Source organism: Rhinoderma darwinii, chromosome 8, assembly GCF_050947455.1.
Source record: "Rhinoderma darwinii isolate aRhiDar2 chromosome 8, aRhiDar2.hap1, whole genome shotgun sequence".
Lineage (NCBI taxonomy): Eukaryota > Metazoa > Chordata > Amphibia > Anura > Rhinodermatidae > Rhinoderma > Rhinoderma darwinii.
This window is the reverse complement of record NC_134694.1, coordinates 16,330,683-16,351,395: the sequence shown is the minus strand read 5'-3', so window position 1 is coordinate 16,351,395 and position 20,713 is coordinate 16,330,683. Positions and strand designations below refer to the sequence as shown.

Sequence of the window (20,713 nt, the reverse complement as noted above, 5' to 3'; positions counted from 1 at the left end):
TTTTTAGCATGCATTAAGCTCCCCCTACTGGTAGCCAGAATTTTCTCTTTCAAATTTGTCATTGCAGGGGGTTTGGAGCTACGATGGATGGATTATAAAATTAATCCGGACAAAATATTGGAACTTTTAAGATAAAAAAACGAAATGTTCAATGGTAGACTTTCAGGACTGTCAGGAATCCACGTTTGTGCAAATATTAACATATTCACTGTAAATACAGTATTTTAATAGAAGATTGGTAGCTTCGAGTTCTGCTAATTAAAATCAGTTTCCGTTCTGAGCACAGAAAGGTTTGGTATTTCAAAGGTGTAGTATTTCCGAAGAGTTTTTATTTTTTGAACTGAAAGGTGATGGACTAATGAGGCCTTGGTTCTGTGCAGCTTGTTGAATAATTCAGCTGCTGTGCTGTGACTTACTGCTTGGAAAGGTAGAGAGGTGCTTCCACATTCACAGTCTGGACACAGAGCTGCTCCCATGGTCCCTGTAAAGAACACAAACTGTCCAATACTGGTAAAAATAAATAAATTTAAATTTAAAAAAAAATAGCACCTGATCGGGCTGAGAGTAGTTTACACACACATTAGACTCTGTTCACATCTGCACTAGCTTTTCTGATCTGTTTCATCACAGAATGACATGGAAATGGAAGTGCCTGATCAATGGTATGACGGAAACCAACGGCACCCCATGGAAGCCATTGATTTTAGTGGGTTTTGTCATGGTTTTCGTAATTTTGCAAGACAAAATAGCACTGCATGCTGCGATATTTTGGATGGCAAATATGACAGAATCTGCAACGGAGGCTCTGACCCAGATGTGAGCAGATGTGACTCAGGTTTGAGCCAAGCCTTTCATTCTTATGATAAGCAAACTGTCTTGAGTTAATTGCTGCATTTGGTAAATTTTTGCAGTATAGCATCAGTTTTTACCAGTAGTGATCCTCCTGAAATTGACAAATTTACTATCAATTTCACCAAAATACATGGTTCATGGATGATCGCGAACAACCCATATCACCTGGCGTCACTAAGTTTCACCATCCGTTGCATTGAAATAAATAGCTGATGGGTGGCCACCAAAACTTGTTGATCATAAACCATTTGTACTGGGTAAGGTGGTTTACATTTACTTGTGAATGTCCACATAGCAGTCGGTATAGTCATTGTACGTATGAAAGTTCTCCCCTCACACTCTATACTCCTTTATATTGGCTTCGCTATTATAGAACAACTTTATTGGACTTCATTGAAAGTGAAATCCCACTCATGACCTCATAGGAAAGACTTACTAAGTATGGTCCCATGCAGCAATGGTCACCTTTTTTTTTCCGTCTAAAAATTGAAGCCAAATAGTTGTAAATTAATTGTGTGGTTTAAAAGCAGAACATGACTCACCCAGTCGGTGAATTTTACCCAGCAGTGTTCAGGAAGGGGGAGGAGCCTCACGGCAAAACCAAAATGGGGTTCTTCTTGCTGCGGGCCCACAATTGTCTGAATGAGTAACCGAGCACCCAACACAACTTCCACCCCAGGTTAACACTTCACTCCCCTTCCATCGCAAGTCACATCTTTAGGCTGTCATGGTTGGTTTCTGGGACTATCCCAATTCCAGTACACCCCCTCCTTCAGTGACCTCAGTGGCTTCATATGAAGGCTTCTAGATTTGGCGAATCAGAGCACTAAAGTAGCACAGAAATGTTGCTGCAAACGAAATTAGGCCCCATACACACTACCGTAAAACCGTGGACCGGACAGATTCAGTTCTATTGGCCGCGGACACCTTTCCGTATCGATACAGATGGGTGTCCGTGCCGTAGAATTGAGATTATGGAGCATGTCCTATTTTTCTTATTTTACGGGCCGTGCTCCCATACTTTATATGGGAGCACGGCCCGAAAAGGCAGGCAGCCGTGTGCATGGGGCCTTAGCATGATCGAAATCCCTGACTGACTAGTATCATCATCTAGAGACCAAGAACATTGTAAAGCATGTCTGACAAATGTTTCCTAACCGCTGGGACAGATCGTCATCCGTCCTCAACCATCATTACATTTCCATTGAGAGATGATTGTTCCGACCGCTTGTCATTGGTTGGATACGTCGATGACTGTCGGCTTCAGTCTTTTTATTTCTTTTTTTCTCACTGTTTAATTCTTCAAATCCCAGTATTAATGAAGCAGAATTGTTTGCGTGAAAATGGCAACTGTAGGGTGGGGCGTGAAAATATCAAAAGAACTGATCGTGTGCTTGATGTCCCAGTGCAGATTTCCCACAAGGAATGGAACACGCTGTATGCGTCAAGTACTGTAATGAGCGTCATGTGGATGAGAGAAGGGGGATGAATAGCTGACGGTAACCAGCGTGTGCTGTTCTCAAGAGAAATGGTTGTCTAGCATTAAGGACCAAATTAACAACAGATGGGGTTTCTGATGCCTTCTAGATGGGAACTGAGAATCGGTAGGGTAACTTTTATTAAGAGGTGACCAATGCGTTAGGTAATACCGAGTCATTGTGGTGAGTTTGATCAAATTTTTATACCCAAATACCAAAAATTTATAGTGCGTCCCATCTATCATGTACCAGTTATAATACTGTCTTCTTTTGTGGCAGAGGGGCCTTTGGACCCTATCAGGCACTAGCTTCTAGGTGCGTCTGCCACCTCTACACCTGCTATATCTACACCCCTGGTTAAACTCCTTGACTTCCATTGGTGGAAATATCTGAGCAATGGGATTTGAACACTCAAAGAAGCACCACCACCATTTGAGGATACAGGCTCCGTTCCTGTGTGCATTTAGGTTTTTCGTTGTCCTGCTCAGTCATAGGAGCAGAATAATGAAAAACCGTAGCTGGCAGATCGGCCTCTAGACCAAAACCAACGGCGCCCTGCAGAACACATTTACTTTAATGGGTTCTGTCAGGCTTCCAGCATGGTGTCCATTGTTTTACCGGACAGAATAGAGCAGCAAACTGCGATTTTATTTTGCCTGTGAAAATCAACGCGGCATCCCACGCAGTTGTAAAGAGAGTGCGCCTCACATCACGGGAACCTGTAGGCACAGGTTTTCTGCTGCCTTAGATGCCACCCATCAACTACTGTGCTTATAGGGAAATCTGCCACTGACCACTACCCTTTCATTTGAGGAGTTTGTGAAGGTCTGTGCACACGGTCATAGTCAGATGGGTCTCTGTAAAATTTGAGATAAAGGGTCTAGCTGGATTCCCCTCTTATTAACAGGTTGTGTTTACTGTTTTGTTGCTTTTTTCTCTTTGTAATGGAAATTTTGCTCTCGTAGAACATGCTGAGATTTTTCGTTTCGCGGCAGCCGCTATAGATTGCCTACCTGTTCTCTAAAGTAGTTTCAACCATTAAAGGCGGCTTTTATATTTGTCACCGAAACAATAGAAGGTGCCTATGTGCAGCTACCAGCTGTCATTGTATTGCCAGTGTCATTGATATAGTGGATCGGCTGAGCTGGTAACTGGTAATACCAAGGTCCTTTCCCCTGTCTGCAGTTAGTTATTCAGAGGATAATAATAGATTAGTAATCTATGTTACGTTACAAGTACCACACTTACGTATACGCGTCTGTAGGATTAAAGCATATTATTTGGGGTTTGTTGGGCATTCTGCTGCCTCTGGCTATGTTCTGCTGTGAGGGCACTCCTGTCTCTGGCATTACTTTAGTAAGGGAGGCTCCGTACTGTTGCTAAGGAATTAATATACAAAGACCGGAGACAAGAGAGCTGATAATTGACTATGTGGAGTTTGGAAGCGCCGTCGCCTGTCAATCAGAACACTTCCCATCTGAGTGTAGAAGTGTATGCCAGCTGTATACTATGGCAGAGGCTTCTTTAAAATGAGAGGTGATACATAGGTGAGTCTGTATTTACAGGCAGCTCGGGATGATTCTGTCGATATGTGCTTTACGTTATTCTGTGATTTCCCGCTGAGTTCGGATTAAGTTCACATGTGCATTGCAGATGGCGGACACCATGACGGAAAACCCATTAAAGTCAATGGGTTCCATCGGACGCTGTTGGTGTACGTTTCTTTCGTTTTTGTGTTACTATGACAGAACGGAGAAACATAAAGAAACAAATCCAGATGTAAACGCAGCCTTAGAGGAGGAGGTAGTGTATTCAGGTTCTGGACTAAGATCTGTTGACACAAAAAATACTTGTAAGTTAAATCGTTACACCCACCACATAAAGTGATGGCATATCTGTAGGATATTCCATTACGTTCTGATCATTGGTGGCTCAACCGATGAGACTACCATTGATACTAAGGCTGGGTTCACACGAGCACATTACGTCCGTAATGGACGAAACGTATTTCGGCCGCAAGTCCCGGACCGAACACACTGCAGGGAGCCGGGCTCCTAGCATCCTAGTTATGTACTACGCTAGGAGTCCCTGCCTCGCCGCAGGACAACTGTCCCGTAATGTAATCATATTTTCAGTACGGGACAGTAGTTCCACGGAGAGGCAGGGACTCCTAGCATTGTACATAAGTATGATGCTAGGAGCCCGGCTCCCTGCAGTGTGTTCGGTCCGGGATTAGTGGCCGAAATACGTTCCGTCCATTACGGACGTAATGTGCTCGTGTGAATCCAGCCATAGTTTGAAGAAACCATAGCGCTTCGCCGCCTTTTAAATTTTTCTCTACGCAGCCGCGTTCCTGGCCAAATACTGTGCAAGGAACTGCAGCACGGCCCCGTTCACATGAAACAGTGCTGCGGCAACGTCTTTTTCTGAGACATTGATATTGAGGACCTATCCATCGATGGTAAACAATGAAGGGAATGTGGCGCTTGCTAGATTGAAGATCAGCTGATTGGTGCGTACAAGGAGTTGGACCCCCACTGATCTGATATTGAAATCTTAGATATTGATGACCTATGCTTAAGCCCTGGAAAACCCCTTTTTTTTTTTTAACTCAATAAATTTTTATTGAAATTTTTCAACACATATTTAACAAACATTTGTTATTCAATGCATAAGGTATGTAAAACTTGCATCATCCGGCAAATATTTTATATTATACTATATTATACCGACATACCATCAAGTTACATTCCATTAGGCGAAAACACTATAACTTTGCAATTAAGCCTTACATTTGAGATAACCCATTACCTATGAGATGTACAATATTCCTTTCCGTAGTGAGTACTATCTTATCTTATCTTTTGGGGCCTAGCAAATTATACTCTTTATTTCTCTATTCTCTTCTCTCCTAATTTGCATTTCTTATTTAAAAATTTTCCTGTCCTTTCTAAGAAATAATGTTGTGAACACTCTTTAACCATGGATCCCAGTCTGACTCATATTTAGGTATTGAATGATTCTTGTATGCCATCATCTTCTCATGTGAGCATGTGCTATTAACGTGTGCGATAATTTCTGTCATTGAGGGTATTGTTATACTTTTCCAATACCTGGTTATTGCTACTTTGGTCGCGATGAATATGTGGGCGGCTATTATTCTAAATTCTCTCGGAATATCTTCAATGTTTAAAAAAACTAGTGCTAACGAAGGGGATGGAATTAGTGTAATCCCTACTATGTCTGACAGTAGTTGGAATGAGGTCCTCCATATGCTTTGGAGTAATGGACAAGTCCATAAAATATGTATCAAGGTGCCTCTACTTCCACAATTCCTCCAACAGTAATGTGAGGCCTCTGGATATATGCGTTGAAGTTTATCTGGCGTGTAATACCACCGGAGTATCGTTTTCATCCCTGATTCATAATGAAGAGTACATTTCAAATGTTTTGCTATGAAAGTAAATGCACTAGTCCATTCCTGCTCCGAATGTACCTTCCCTAGTTCTCTCTCCCAAGCAAGGTAGGATGTAGACTTTTCAAACATATTTTTAGCTCCCAAAAGATCATATATAGGCCTCAGTCCTTTAAAAAGCCTTCCGGTTTGAGACCACATTCTGAATATGTGGCTGTAACCTCAAACGGACAATCCGTTTGCATGAGATGTCTGATTCTCAGAAATTTATAAAATTCAGTATTTGGGATATTGAATTGGATATGTAAGAAATTAAATTGTACCAATTGGTTATCCTCTATCAAAGATGACATCTGTGTAATACCCCTTTCCTTCCAAGACCGTAGGTTCAGGTCAGGTATAAGGAGCTCTAGTACTTCTATCGGTGCATTTGGGAGTATAGAGAATGTAGAAGTAACGCTAAGTGTGTGGAATTTATTCCAATTTTGTAAGGAGGTAGCAAGAAAATATGGCAAGTGAGAGTGATGCGCCTTGGAATGTAGCTCTCCTATCAGAAGAGCTTTTAAATTGGTTATGGGGGATACTGATGTTTCAATATGTACCCAATGTTTGGAGGTGTCTCCCACCCACCAGTCTTTCAATTGGGATATCTGGGTTGCTAGATAATAATGCTGAATATTTGGTAAACTCAAGCCCCCACATTTTTTCCCTTTATTCAAAATCCTAGCCGCTATTCGCGGCTTCCTCTTCTGCCAAATATATGCGTTTAACAATTTATTTGTTTTATTAAAAAAGGAAAAGGGCATTTTAATCGATAGTGTCCGGAACAGGTAAAGTAATTTCGGAAGTACTAGCATTTTAAAAGCTGCTATGCGTCCTATCCATGAGACTTCATTTATTGCTAGTTGTTTCAGTTCTAATTTCATTTGGGATAACATACTATGATAGTTGGCTTGATATAACTGCGATATTTTGGGAGTGATATTTATCCCCAGATATTTTATGTGAGATTGTTGCCAATCCAACTGGAATTCTTTTTTCAAAAATTCGCTTTCTGCTGGTGAGCAGTTCAAAGATATAGCTTGGGATTTCCCCATGTTAATTTTGTAAAACGCTATTTGTCCAAATTCCTGTATGATCTGGAATGCTGCTGCCATTGAGGTTTTTGGTTTTTCTAGGGTTAATATTATGTCATCTGCATATAAGGATATACAATGCTCACGCCCTCCTATGTTTATTCCTGAAATCTCCTGCTTCTGTCTAAGAGCTTGAGCCAGAGGCTCTATAGAGAGGACAAAAATCAAAGGTGACAATGGACATCCTTGTCTTGTCCCGTTTGTTATTTCAAAATCTTTAGATAAGGCACCATTAACGAAAACTCTTGCCGACGGGACTGTATATAAAGCTTTGATTGCGTTTGTAATAGAACCTTCAAATCCCATTTCTTCTAAAACTGCAAAGACAAATGACCAATTTACCCTGTCAAAAGCTTTTTCTGCGTCTAGAGTCACCATAACTGCTTTGGTTCCTTTCCTGTTTACATAGTCTAATATATTAAGAACCCTCCTGGTATTTTCCGTGGCCTGCCTACCCTTGACAATGGAAAACCCCTTTAATTCTCAGGAACATTGGGGGTCCCGGCAGTCAAATCCCTACCGATCAGAAAGTAATTGCGTACCCTAGCGATAAGCCTTCACCCTCTGTGATGGGGATAACCGCTTAAAGCTTACTGTGACTTGTCCCCATATACCTTTATAGGCTTTGACATTATTCTTGTGTTCATGCCCCTATAGACTGACAACAATCATATACTGTCCTGATTTACAGGTTTTCCTACACATATACAGAAAAGCAATACACGTGAGAATTTCGCAACCTTTCAAACTGCTTGTGATGAATACTTTCCAGAACAGCATGTACTTGTAGAGATTCATAGAGATGAGTCTACACCCCGTCCACTGGGCATGACGCAAGCTTGTGCTGATTCAGAGGTACACGTTTCCTACACCTTCATAACCCAAAACTTAAAGCCTTAGTAATGACAAATACTATGAATGTCTCAGATGGGAATACCCCTTTAAGTTTTTTATTGTGACCTTTGGGTGTAGCACAATCTGACCATGTGGACCTTGGACCAGAAAATGTTGTGCTCCCCTGTACTATCTAACAATTCCATTAATAACTATATACATTAATCAGACACCTTTATGGTCTGGAAATTCCAATACTCTGGCATGAAACAAAAAATGGTGCCAAGCCAGATTTATATAACAATAATCTGATAGCAGGCTGGCGACCCAGACATCTGTAGCAGTTAAAGTGGTATTCTAACTTAAATATTTATGGCATATCCAATGGGTATGCCTGAAAGTGTCTTACAGATGTGGGTTCCAGCTCTGGGACCTGCACCTATCTTCAGAATGGGGGACACTAAACCCCCGTCCCGTGGGCTTGGCTGTTTCCGTAACTCCCATAGGTATGAATTGATAGAGCTGCACACACGAGGACACCTTTCTGTTCATTCTCCTCCTGGATGTCCCGGCCGCCTCATAAGGCAGGATGGCGTTTGGGTGATCCCCGTTCTGGAGATAGGTGCGGGGTCCCAGAGCATCTGTCAGACATATCCCTGAAATGTATCCCTTTCATATAAGCCATTTTACATCTCCTATGTTTTTATTATTAGGACTTGCCGGACCGCCCAAATGCCAAATAGACAAATACAATAATCCGCACCTTTCTCGTCCAGCTCTAGGATCAACCCCCTTAATTTTGCCCCTTCTGCCTATAAGAAATTGGTTTATGGCTTTAACCTTTTATTATCGGGACACTAAGCAATTTAAAACACGGGGTTAAAAGACAACTATCTTTCACACTTCCATATTGCGTTGCCGTTCAGCCGCACAGTTGCCTTGGAGACTGTCGCTGGTAAACTGTACAAGAAAAAAAAAAGTATTTCCAAAATAGCCCCTCCCCCACCCCCTCCCTTCCATGTTAATTGCTGAGTGTGAGTCATTCTGCAGCTGTAGCCGTGATGCTCTGCACTGGCTCTGCCCTTCACCCGCTGCATCATAGGGGCATGTGCTGGCCATGGACCCTTTAGGCTACATTTCAGATCATTTATAGGTTTTATTTGGTTCTCTGGGGACGTTGCAGTGCTTCGGCCTTGCATGTATAAACCAATTTATGGTCTGTCTCAATCATATAAACCCTTCAGTGTAGGAAGTCGGGGTCTCCACCATGGGCTGTATTCAAGCCGCTGATTCTATTTTTGGGGTGCAATAAAACTTTAGGGTTAATACACAGTTTCACTAATAAAAGGGCGTCTCTCGTCTGAGCATCACGTACGCTTGGCCTGCGCCTCGATTCTATAGTTTATCTGTTATTTGCACATTTTTCTCTTGCTTCAAAGACCACGGTTCTCTAGAAGTCCGTAATGGACCGGATGCTGCAGGGGATGTATGTTTTTTTATGTGAGGTCTTTGTTTTGTTTTTTATGTCATTTAGATTTAACATTTTATTAATTTTGCCCAGGGAATTAAATGGTTTGGTACTGGGTAGTTCTGTTTCCCTATGAATCTTCCATTGACTAGCTTGTCCTGTCCGGGCACAGGCATGCACGCTGTATGCATTTAGAGGTGCATGCCTATGTCAAGGTATTCTCTGTTTTATATAAAGTAAGTATTTAGGCCTCATCAGACTAGTTGTTTTTAGATGCAGTTTACCATAGAAGCATTTCCTGCAACCGTTTATTTTAAAGAGCCAAACTATTGTTAAATGGGATGCTCCATATTACACATCCAGACTGCTGTTTTAGGGGGTGCTCCATACTACACATCCAGACTGCTGTTTTAGGGGGTGCTCCATACTACACATCCAGACTGCTGTTATAGGGGGTGGTCCAGACTACACATCCAGACTGCTGTTATAGGGGGCGGTCCAGACTACACATCCAAGCTGCTGTTATAGGGTGTGCTCCAGACTACACAGCCAGACAGCTGTTATAGGGGGCACTCCAGACTACACAGCCAGACTGCTCATCTAGGGGGTGCTCCAGACTACACAGCCAGACTGCTGTTCTAGGGGGTGCTCCAGACTACACAGCCAGACTGCTGTTCTAGGGGGTGCTCCAGACTACACAGCCAGACTGCTGTTATAGGGGGTGTTCCAGACTACACAGCCAGAATGCTGTTGTTATAAGGGGATGTCCAGACTACACAGCCAGACTGCTGTTATAGGGGGCGCTCCACACTACACAGCCAGACTGCTGTTATAGGGGGCGCTCCACACTACACAGCCAGACTGCTGTTATAGGGGGCGCTCCAGACTACACAGCCAGACTGCTGTTATAGGGGGCGCTCCAGACTACACAGCCAGACTGCTGTTATAGGGGGGCGCTCCAGACTACACAGCCAGACTGCTGTTATAGGGGGGCGCTCCAGACTACACATCCAGACTGCTGTTATAGGGGGAGGTCCAGACTACACATCCAGACTGCTGTTATAGGGGGTGGTCCAGACTACACAGCCAGACTGCTGTTATAGGGGGGCGCTCCAGACTACACATCCAGACTGCTGTTATAGGGGGAGGTCCAGACTACACAGCCAGACTGCTATTATAGGGGGTGGTCCAGACTACACATCCAGACTGCTGTTATAGGAGGTGGTCCAGACTACACATCCAGACTGCTGTTATAGGAGGTGGTCCAGACTACACATCCAGACTGCTGTTATAGGGGGAGGTCCAGACTACACAGCCAGACTGCTGTTATAGGGGGTGCTCCAGACTACAGAGCCAAACTTATGTTATAGGGGGATCTCCAGAATAGAGAGCCAGACTGCTGTTCTAGGGGGCGCTGTAGAGTTGCAGTGGACATATATATACTTCTTGTTATTACTCCACCAGTCACTGCAAGTGATGCTGCTGTAAAGTGGTATATTTTGAGCCGATCAAGCATCCTCTGTCTTACGTGTTGCTCTTTGTTTTACGCAATCTATGGATCAAGGGAACAGATTACTATTTCAACCTTGTAACCTTCAGCACCAAGCTTTAAATTACATCGAGTCATATAGATAGATAGTAAGTGCTCTGGGGTAAGGTCTCTACATTCCTTTAGACTTTGGAAGCATGTGTATTTAATGGAAACTATCCCTTACCCATAACAAGTCTAGTGCCAAGTCATTTAAACATTTATGGCTTCAATGAAGGTGAGGCGGGCTAGCATCTAGCACCAGAATGGTTAATGAAAAGTACATTCATTAAAGGGGCCCCGTTATTTTATCGCAAGAAATGTTAATGATTGAGAGAACATAAATACAATCTGGTACCTGATGTCCAGTCCCTTGAATTGTAAAGGTGCCCTGATCGTCTCAAGTGGCATTCCCTAATGCCTCATGTACGCGACCGTTGTGCCACTCGGGCCGTTTTTTACGTCATCCAAGTGGCACCCGATAGTCTTCACGGACCCATTCACTTTAGCGGGTAATTCGGTTCTGAAAAATGGCCCGAGTCTCCGATCCGAGGAAAGATCAAACATGTCCTTTCTTTCTGATCACTGACGGGATTTGGATGGCACACACGGCCGTGTGCATGAGGCGTAACAAGACATGCAAACTGGCAGGGATTCCAAGGAACTTAATCTCCGATTCTGCCCAGACAATTTTGTTGAAATATTAAAGGATTTGTGCTATTGCTGAGAAGGATGCCAAGGGACTGACTTCTGTCATGGAGCCCAAGGGTACACAAACACTGATATGTAGAAGAGCTGATAGAGGACAAGAAAGCTCCATGTCTCCATGTGACGTCTGAAATATTTCGTTATTTTACGCCAATTTCCAAAATGACTGTACGGTTGCACTAAACTCTGTGATTTTACAGAAGCATGCAATATTCCCTTTCTGACAGGAGATATATTTACCTATAGTCTAAAGGTGATCCGTCACCGTGGGATTTTGGTGCTCCACCAGGCATATCTGCTTCAGTTCTGGAGATCTGGACGTCTAGACTCTAGGGTGCCATAATACAAATGACCCAGAACTGTGGATCAGAAGATGAGCTATAAATCCTTTATCATTCCATTGTTTGCCGATACATTGAAGCAAATGAACTGCAGCATTCAAGACCGTCGAAGGAGTGGTAATTTCCATGTAGGGCTCCATGCGGTCTTGGGGTTCATATTTCCAGGTCTGGAGCTGGTTTGCCCAGTGGAACTACAAAATCTTATTGTGACAGATTAGATCGGGGCCTGCACTGTGACACATTAGTACGGATGTTGGGGGGCTTAGTACATTATTAAATTAAGTTGCTCCCCTGGTGACTGATCATCTATAATTCTATCCATCAATTAGCACAGTAGTCTGCTGCTCTCCAGTTGTTGTGGAACTGCAACTCCCAGCATGCCCTGACAGCCGCTGCCAACAGCTGGAGAGTATAAAGTGGAGACCACTGCACTAGTTAATAGTATAAAAAAAACAATGAGATCACCTGGGAGTTGTAGTTCCACAACAGTGATCTCCCACCTGTGGCTCTGCAGCTGTTGTGGAGCTACTACTTCCAGCATTCTTTCAGGACATGTTAGAGTTTCACGATGGCTGTAGAGCCGCAGGTTGGGGACCACTGGTCAAGTGAAACCATATATAAACATAACTGCTGTAGCCAATATGCAGTATCAAGGGGCTTCTGTTACGATAGCTAGTGTGCTAGGTATTGATCGGCTCTTGTAAAAATGCCGAGAGGGGGGGGGGGTGGTAGGTAAAGATGCACATATTTTGTTCTGAAGGCCGGGATAATTTTTTAATTTTTTTTTTTTTTTCGTTTTCACAGTTGGAGGCATCCATTTTTTTGGGCTGAATAAGTGCTCACATTTGTAATTCACTGTAAGGCATGAGTCATAGTGTGCGTTATGCAATTCTTATTAAATTCATAGCTGTTGTGTTCTGTTTTTTTTTTCTCCTCCGGCTATGTTCACACAGGGCAGATACGCGGCGTAAAGTTACACCGTTTATCTGCCCTGGACGCCGTAGGGAATTCTGGCTGCAAAACCGAACCAAAATGTGCTGCAGGTTTTCAGCCGGATTGTCTGCTGCGGGAAACCGCACTAAAAAAAAAAAAGTCTATACTTACCCATAGCAACGCGTCCCTCTGACGTCCTGCAGCCTCGCTTCCTAGGATGATGTTTCATCCCATGTGACCGCTCCAGCTTGTGATTGGCTGCAGCAGTCACATGGGATGAAATGTCTTACCTGGAGGCTGGACTGGACGCAGGAGCAGAGAGATCTGGGTAAGTATACACAGTCCGCCGCAAAAATCACATCATCTGCTTTTTGTTGCATGTTTTTCCTATGGTTACCGTTTGTTTCAGGCAGGGTTCCGTTCATGGGTTCACCTGATGGAAAGCTCAGACGGAGCCCCTGAACGGAGCCCTGACGCAGCATTACATGAACGGCTTATTGATTTCAATGTGAACTGTGTAATACTCAGAGGGACTGTCTATTACAGTCGCTGCTCTATGATCCAGAACGCAAAGCCACTCTGAACGAGCGGCTCCCGTTCTGTCGGACTCGAACCATCCTTGTATTACAAGGGTGGCTATTTAGCTGCATGCAATACTATATTTCCCCTTCAGCTGCCACTGGCAAAATCAGTTATTTACCTGGAGCGATATCCGGGGCGATCAGCTGATCGCCCCAGGGGCCGCATTCAGAAAGGGGTTGTCTGTGATGAGACAAACCCTTTAATTTCTCCTGTGGTGGCGCCGCAGAGGAATTGAACACTTGCTGACCGTTCCCCCACAGATTACTACTGATCGCTGGTTCTCAACTATTTAATTTTGGGGGAGCTTTATGGCTTCTAATTGGAAATTACTGGTCACCACGAATATGCAGCGACGCTATAGCCTCAAAGATCTTTATCCATAAATTGTAGGTATCACGGGAAGGACAAATCTCTAATTTCATTTCCCTATTGATTAATGTCTCTCCTTGGGTATTCGTTTATTCTAAAAAACCTGAGTGAATCATTCTGTCCAGTTTTGACTCCAGAATTACAGAATGTTTTTCACCGTCAAGGTCTCGGCTGACAGAAGCTGCAACAGCGCCACCTTGTGGCTGTTAATGGTTTCGTAACAGAGTGTTGTATTGCGTTCTCTAACGTAAACTAAGCAGCAGGTTTGGAGTTAAAATTTTACTTTCTACTGGATACCACGGGGATAATATAGTTGTGTTCATCCTGATCTTCATGGTTCATGTATCATATATCCTATACAATAATACAACACATACACAGCAAAGCGTGAAAGGGGCTGTATATGTGCCATTAAAGGGAATCTGTCACCTTTTATAATGAGCGTCTATAAGATGCTTATAGGATTATGGTTCAGATGGGGCTATTCCTTAATTCCTGTGTGGGACGCTGTTGAAGCATGCATTATATGCTCATTATGAAACTTTTTTTGCCTGATTGGTCGAGAGGCACCATGTGGTAATTGCTGGAACTCTTGTCAGGACATTTTAAGCCCCGCCCTATTCTACCAAGGACCGCCCCAAGACAACTGGAATTCCCACATTTCATGCAAATTTGCATAAATGGCATAAATGTGGTCCGATTCATGGGATTGTCCTGCCAAAATTGGGGATGTTGTCAAGTATTCCACCCTCCGAGCCTGTAATGCAGGGACTAGTAGTCATAACTGTATCTCATGGGTACCAGACCCGAATCCCTCAGAAATGTCGGAGTATAATATTGAAATTCTCCTTAAATATGTGAATTTATATTTCTAGGTAATTTCGTGATTTTTACCGGGAAATGCTCTTTAAATAGAATCTGCGTCGGTGGTCATAATTTCCTACTAAAAATAAAACCATGATTATTTTCTTATTACCGTGTCCTTCAGATTTAATGCCCAGCTACGAAATGCATTGTGGACATGAATGGTGAAGTGCGCTGCCTTTAGCTTCGTTTACACTTCACGATCTAAAAGTGTTTGACCCACAGTGCCATTCCGAAAATGAACTGTTACTGGTATAATGGATCTCCATGACAACTGCTCCTTGCCCGTACATATCCAGTCTGCTGAAAATGCTGCAGATATTTTAGTAAACTGTCTCCAGGTGGTCTGGCAGGGATTAGAGCCCCACGGGAAAGCTAAGTGTGAACAAGCTCGTTGTCCTCCATTTGGCTATAAAGTCGATAAGTCGCAGATATAGATGTGTGCGTAATATAATATATATTATAACGCACGCACGCACTCTTTACATGGACAAAAGTATTGGGACACACCTCTCAATCATTGAATTCAGGTGTTTTATGGAGTCTCATTGCCACAGGTGTCGAAAATCCAGCACCTCGCCATGCAGTCGCCTATATAAACATTTGAGATAGAATGGGTTGTTGTAAAGAGATCACTGAATACCAGCGTGTTCCTGTAATAGGATGCCACCGATGTAACAGTTTGTGAAATTGCTACTTGCCGCTTAGGCCTCATTCACATGAGCGTGAATCACGTCCTGTGATGGCCGTTAAAATAACGGCCGTCACACGGACTCATGCATTTCAATGGGGCCATTCACACGACCGTTGTTTCAACGGAGCGTGTGAACGCTCCGTTGAAAAATAGGTCATGTCCTATTTTACTGCGTGTCACGCATCCCTCCATAGACTGTAGTCTGTGGGGGATCCGTGACCACGCGTTCCGCACGGGTCCACCTCGGACGTGGGAGACTGCAGTTTTTCACGTCCGAGGTGGGCTACGTTCGTGTGAATGTAGCCTTACATAATCCACCCTCAACTGTGAGAAGTGTTATTACAAAGTAGAAGCGTTTCGGAACCAAAGCAACTCTGCCACGAAGTGGAGACCACGTAAAGTTACAGAGCTGGGTCAAGGAGTGCTTAGGCGCATAGTACATAAAAGTCGCCAACGCTCTGCTAACCCAATAACTGCAGAGCTCCAAACCTCCTCTGGCATTCACGTATGCAAAAATAGCAGTGCTACTGCATACAAGCCTTACATAGCCAAGCACAATGCCCAGCGTCAGATGGACTCTGGTGCAGTGGAAACGTGTTCTGTGGATTGATGGATGAGTCTGGGTTTGGTGAATGCGAGGGGCACGTTACCTGCCTGACTGCATTGTGCCAACTGTAAAGTTTGGTGGGGGAGGGATAATGATTGGGGTTTTGTTTCAGGTTTTGGTCTAGGCTTCTTGGTATGCTGAAGAATTAAGATTTCCCCTCACTGCAACTAAGACATGTTGGACAATTGTAGCTTCCAACTTTGTGAGAACAGTTTGGAGTTCAGCTCTATTCTGTTCCAGCATGACTGTGCCCCAGTGCACAATGTCCATAAAGACAGGGTTAGGTGAGTCTGGCGTGGAAGAACCCTACTGCCCGCACAGTGCCCTTAACTCAACCACATCCGACACCTTTGGGATGAACCAGGGATTGTGAGCCAGGCCCTCTCCTCCAACATCAGTGTCTGACCTCACAAAAGCAATGTGTTTATATATAGTTGTTTTGAGATTTTCCATACTATTTTAAGCTAAGGGTTTGTATGTTGCACTTTTATACGAGAGACAGAATTTTTGTATTCTGACTTTATATACAGTCCAGACACTGAACTCTCGCTCATAGGTTTCTATGTGCTTGTCCCCATTGGAACAGACTCCTTTGTTCTCTTCGTTGGTTAAGGTCCCAGCTGCTGGATGTCCACTGATCTGAACAAAGGCGTATCTAGCAGCTCCTGGTCCCAGGGCAAAATATTTAACTGGGCTGTGTTGTAGCTCTGACATAGCACTGATCGGGGGTGGGACTCATTTGGAGAATTGTCGCATCATCTGATCTACTCTATTGAGCCTCACAGAACATTCATTACAGGTATTGGTGATATTTCCAGTGGGTAGACCTACGCCGATCGGACATTGATGGGATTGTTAATCCATATGCAATTAAAATAGTTATCCAGGATTAGAAAAAAAATGTCTGCATTTTTTACTTAAATTAGGAATAGCTACAATACTAGAGACAGCCCATGGACATAATTGTGGGGGAAAACAGGCCTATTTTTCTAATCCTGGGCAACCCCTTTGATGATTATGGTGGCGAAAGCCCTTTAATGTAAGATGTCGTCACAACTCAACAAGTACTTCTGTTCTCTTATATGGCATAGGTCCCTTTTTATCCTCAGTCTCCACCGGGCATAGTTGCTTGGGTGCACGGTTGTTTGAGCGTCCCCTCTATGCGGTCTGACGTGGTAGTCTTATGTTGCTCCTCGCCCGTAACTGATTTAACTGGAATAGAAGAGTTGTCTCTTCACAGACAACCTCCTTAATATGTGAATCGGCTCCTGAGACCCCCATCAAACAGCTCGCTTTACTGGGGGAAGTTGCCATCGGCTGTATTACATGTAATCTATGCTGCTAGGCTAAAGGAGTTGACGGGATGGGACAATCCCTTTAATCCAATGCCATTATATAGATAGGTTTATTTCTGTATATACAGGTGGTGTCTGACAGTTTAGCCATTTGTAATGTGCATTGTCATGGACGATCCTATTCTTAATGGAATTGTCATTTGAGGAAGAAATAAAGTTTTGCCAACACCTCTGTCAACTTACCTTCACACTTTTACTATCATGCTCTCAAATTTAGGTAAGCATTTGGGGGAAAGTTAGGGGGCATATTATAATATCTTGGACCAGCTGTATAAAACTTAGTGAAGACGAAAAGTGGAGCAATCGCTTATAGAATCCATTCACATTCCAGGTCTCATTTTTATAAGACAGGTTGGAGAAAGATCTGATTGACTGGCATGGGCAACTTTTCCACTTTTTTCTGCACCTGTGTCTATACATAAGGCCCATGATTCCTCTGTTACAGAGTCCCAAAATACCCAAACGCAAGACCCATTTTCTTGGCCTGTTCCATTCCTGTACATGTTTCATATTCTGCCTCTCTCTTCTTATTTCTCTTCCTCTGTCTTGGCTTTTTTTCTTTCCCGTTCTCATGTACATTAGTCACAGCGGAGTCATGTTGTGTTGTGCTACCTATCTAAGCTGTCTATGATTGTTGTCAAGTGTGCATGCATAGGGCTAGTTCCAGGTAGGTCAGGCCAATTGGGTTGTAATGAATCTCCTACCTGTTGGGTTGAGATAATGTCTGTATTTAATATCCCGTATTTTATAGAATTGTGAGCCCTTAAAAAAAAAAAAAAGCATCAGTGAGCATGACGCCCTAACAAACAGACGGGAAAAACCCTTGTATATATGCCCTAGGAGGGCATATAGACTTTATAGAGTGGGTCCTCTGCTGGGTGTCTTCCTATATAAGCCAAAGAGGTGGACTTGATTGAGCCATGCATCTACATGTCTGCTGTGTAATGGCTTGTTCACACGTAACGGAATTGCTGCAGAAAATTTCTACAGTAATTCCGTTGAAAGTAGCAGACATTCCGCTGTGGCATAAATGCACTATTTCCTGCGGTTTTTGCTGCAGAAAATGTTGCGGAATTTGCTGTGTTTTTCACAATCCTGGGAGACCTCGCCTCTGAAAAACGCAGCAATTCAGTCCACTTTCCGCAGCAGGAATATTTTTGGTTTGAATTTTTATGCAGCATGTGAATGAGATTTCTTAAATCTTACCCACTTTGCTGCTACTATATTCTGCGGCATATTTTCCGTCCGCAATTCCGTCCGTGAATACGCTGCAATTCCGCTGTTTCAGCCGTATTAACTATGTTACTATGTGTGGACAAGCCCTAATACAAGATTTATAGCTGGCTGAATCTTCTCCCAACAAAATCTGGGGGTGTCGAGAGCCGGTACTGTGATGAGACAACACCTATATAGGGGTTGTCTGGTTTAAAAAAAAAAAAAAAAAAGGACAAACATCTTCAAATTCCCTATTATGTAATACTAAGTTATAGGCCTCATGCACACGACCGTGTTTTTGCGGCCGCAATTCCCCCGAAAATCCACGGGAGAATTGCGGCCCCATTCTTCTCTATGGGGCCGTGCACACGACCGTAGTTTTTGCGGTCCGTGCACGGCCCGGGAGCCCGGACCGCAGAAAGAACGGGCATGTCTTATTACGGCCCGTTTCTGCGGTCCGGGCTCATTGAAAACAATGGCCATGTGCATGTCCCACGATTTGCGGGCGGCCTGCGGCTGACAGTCCGCTGACAGTCCGCAGCCGGCCGACCCGAAAATCACGGCCGTGCACACGGCTACGGTTGTGTGCATGAGGCCATAGATTGTGGTCCCCAATTCAGGATCTACATCTATTAGCTAGAAAAGAAGAATGGCTACAAAGAGTGTCTCTCACTCAAGAGGACCGCACACATCCGTGCCTTGCATAGACAGCCCATTGATTTAAATGGGAACCGTGTAATGCTTCATTTCACCTGTGGTGGCGCTGTAGGTAAATTAAACACCTATTACAGCTGATCACTGGGGTCTCCAGGAGCAGAACTTCCCGTGATGAGCTTATCAGTGGACCCTTGTAACAAAAAGGCATTAGCCAAAGCAGACAACACCTTTTACTTCTGACCTGGGCCTAAAAGTTTCCAAGTGTATTATACTAATTAAATTGTTTGAGCCTTTTCGGCTGCATAAACTCATTCAGACCGACATTTTTGGTTTGCCGTGAGGGCCCAGACTTGTTTATTTGAAGAACACACTCTAAAACTTTTTCGTATCTTTGCCCACCTCTGGGTTAGGGGTGATGGGATCAAGGGTTAGTGGGTGCAGATGCTCGTACAATGCAATGATAAATATATACAAAGCAAAAGCTGAACCCTTTAGATGCTGTAGTTAATAGAGGAGCAACACATTTACATGATATTGGGGTAAGTATTGCCTTAAAAGTAAACAATATTATTGGGTAATGGCTATACAGATATCTAATCCACCTGTGCATTGGAACCAGTCTTTTTCTTTTGGACTGGACGAAGGAGTACTAGATTTGATTATTCCGCATTCAACAAATAGGTCATTATGAGAATTTTGGGCTGATTATTTGTTATGTGGGCCACATAAGTTGTATGATGGGGAAAAAAAGGCCGCATGAAAGCAAATAACATGGCTACTATGGTTCAAATAACTGAAAAAATGATGAGATGTTCTTGGAATGAATATCTGGGCTCATGGCTCGTATACAATTGACTGACTTAGAGTTGGCCAAAAGAAAAGTAGAGACGTTTCCCATAGCAACCGAAGTTCTTATTCCAAAGTAATTTTGAAATAGAAGAGCCACAATTTAATAGGATGGTATGGATCGCTTCCCCGTTTTTGGATTGCACTAATTTTGCTCAGTTTTTCCTATTTCATCTTTCTACGCAGATGCCCGGTACGTATTTAAAAAAATTGGTTGAGGTGGTCATCAATCAGATTCCAGCTCTATTTCTGTAGTGCCTGTTAGGAAATAAATTAATCTCATTGGTTGACACATCCTCCTCATCAAGTCAACATTTTTAAGACCCATTGTAGTTGTCCATGACACGTCCTTAGTTTTGGTGAACAGTTTGAGGAAGAAGGTGCCAATGTTGACTCTCCTTCTTCTCATGCTCCTCCATGTATAAGTCATGAAGATTTCACCATGTGGTTCCTTTGCTGGCGGCTTTCATCTTTTTGGGATCGGTTGCCTTGCCCAAGCCTTATAAGTAGTTGTTTTATCTCTGAAGGGGCAATGAATGAACGGTAAAGGCAGATGACTAAGTAGCAAAAAAGTTTATAAAGAAAGAAGAAAACTGTCCCTGCTTTGCCATAGGCACGTGCCATATGCTTCCTGGGCTGAGTTGTGTGTGCGCCACTTCAGGGCCCATGTCTCCCGTCTTTAGGGTGAACGCTGTCACTGTTGTCTTGTGTTTTGAGTTCTGTCTTTTTCTTGACTCTGTGTTTTTTTTTCTTTTTTCTCTCTCCCTCCCCAACCTTTTCCCCTTTCTCTTCTTGTCTTCGCTTTTTTTCACCATCTTTATCTACTCTACC

The 20,713-nt window shown here is 43.4% G+C and overlaps 1 protein-coding gene and 1 long non-coding RNA gene across 10 annotated transcripts in view; one reads left to right on the top strand and one right to left on the bottom strand.

The window, feature by feature from the left end:
• The window catches only part of IQSEC2 (IQ motif and Sec7 domain ArfGEF 2), a 216,165-nt gene that overhangs the window by 118,612 nt on the left and 76,840 nt on the right, over positions 1-20,713 (top strand). The window lies entirely within an intron of this gene.
• On the bottom strand, positions 310-12,928 carry LOC142659311 (uncharacterized). The gene is made up of 3 exons (XR_012850307.1): positions 12,865-12,928; positions 11,660-11,778; positions 310-481 (listed from the first exon to the last, which is right to left on the bottom strand). It is a non-coding gene; the product is annotated as an uncharacterized LOC142659311 (long non-coding RNA).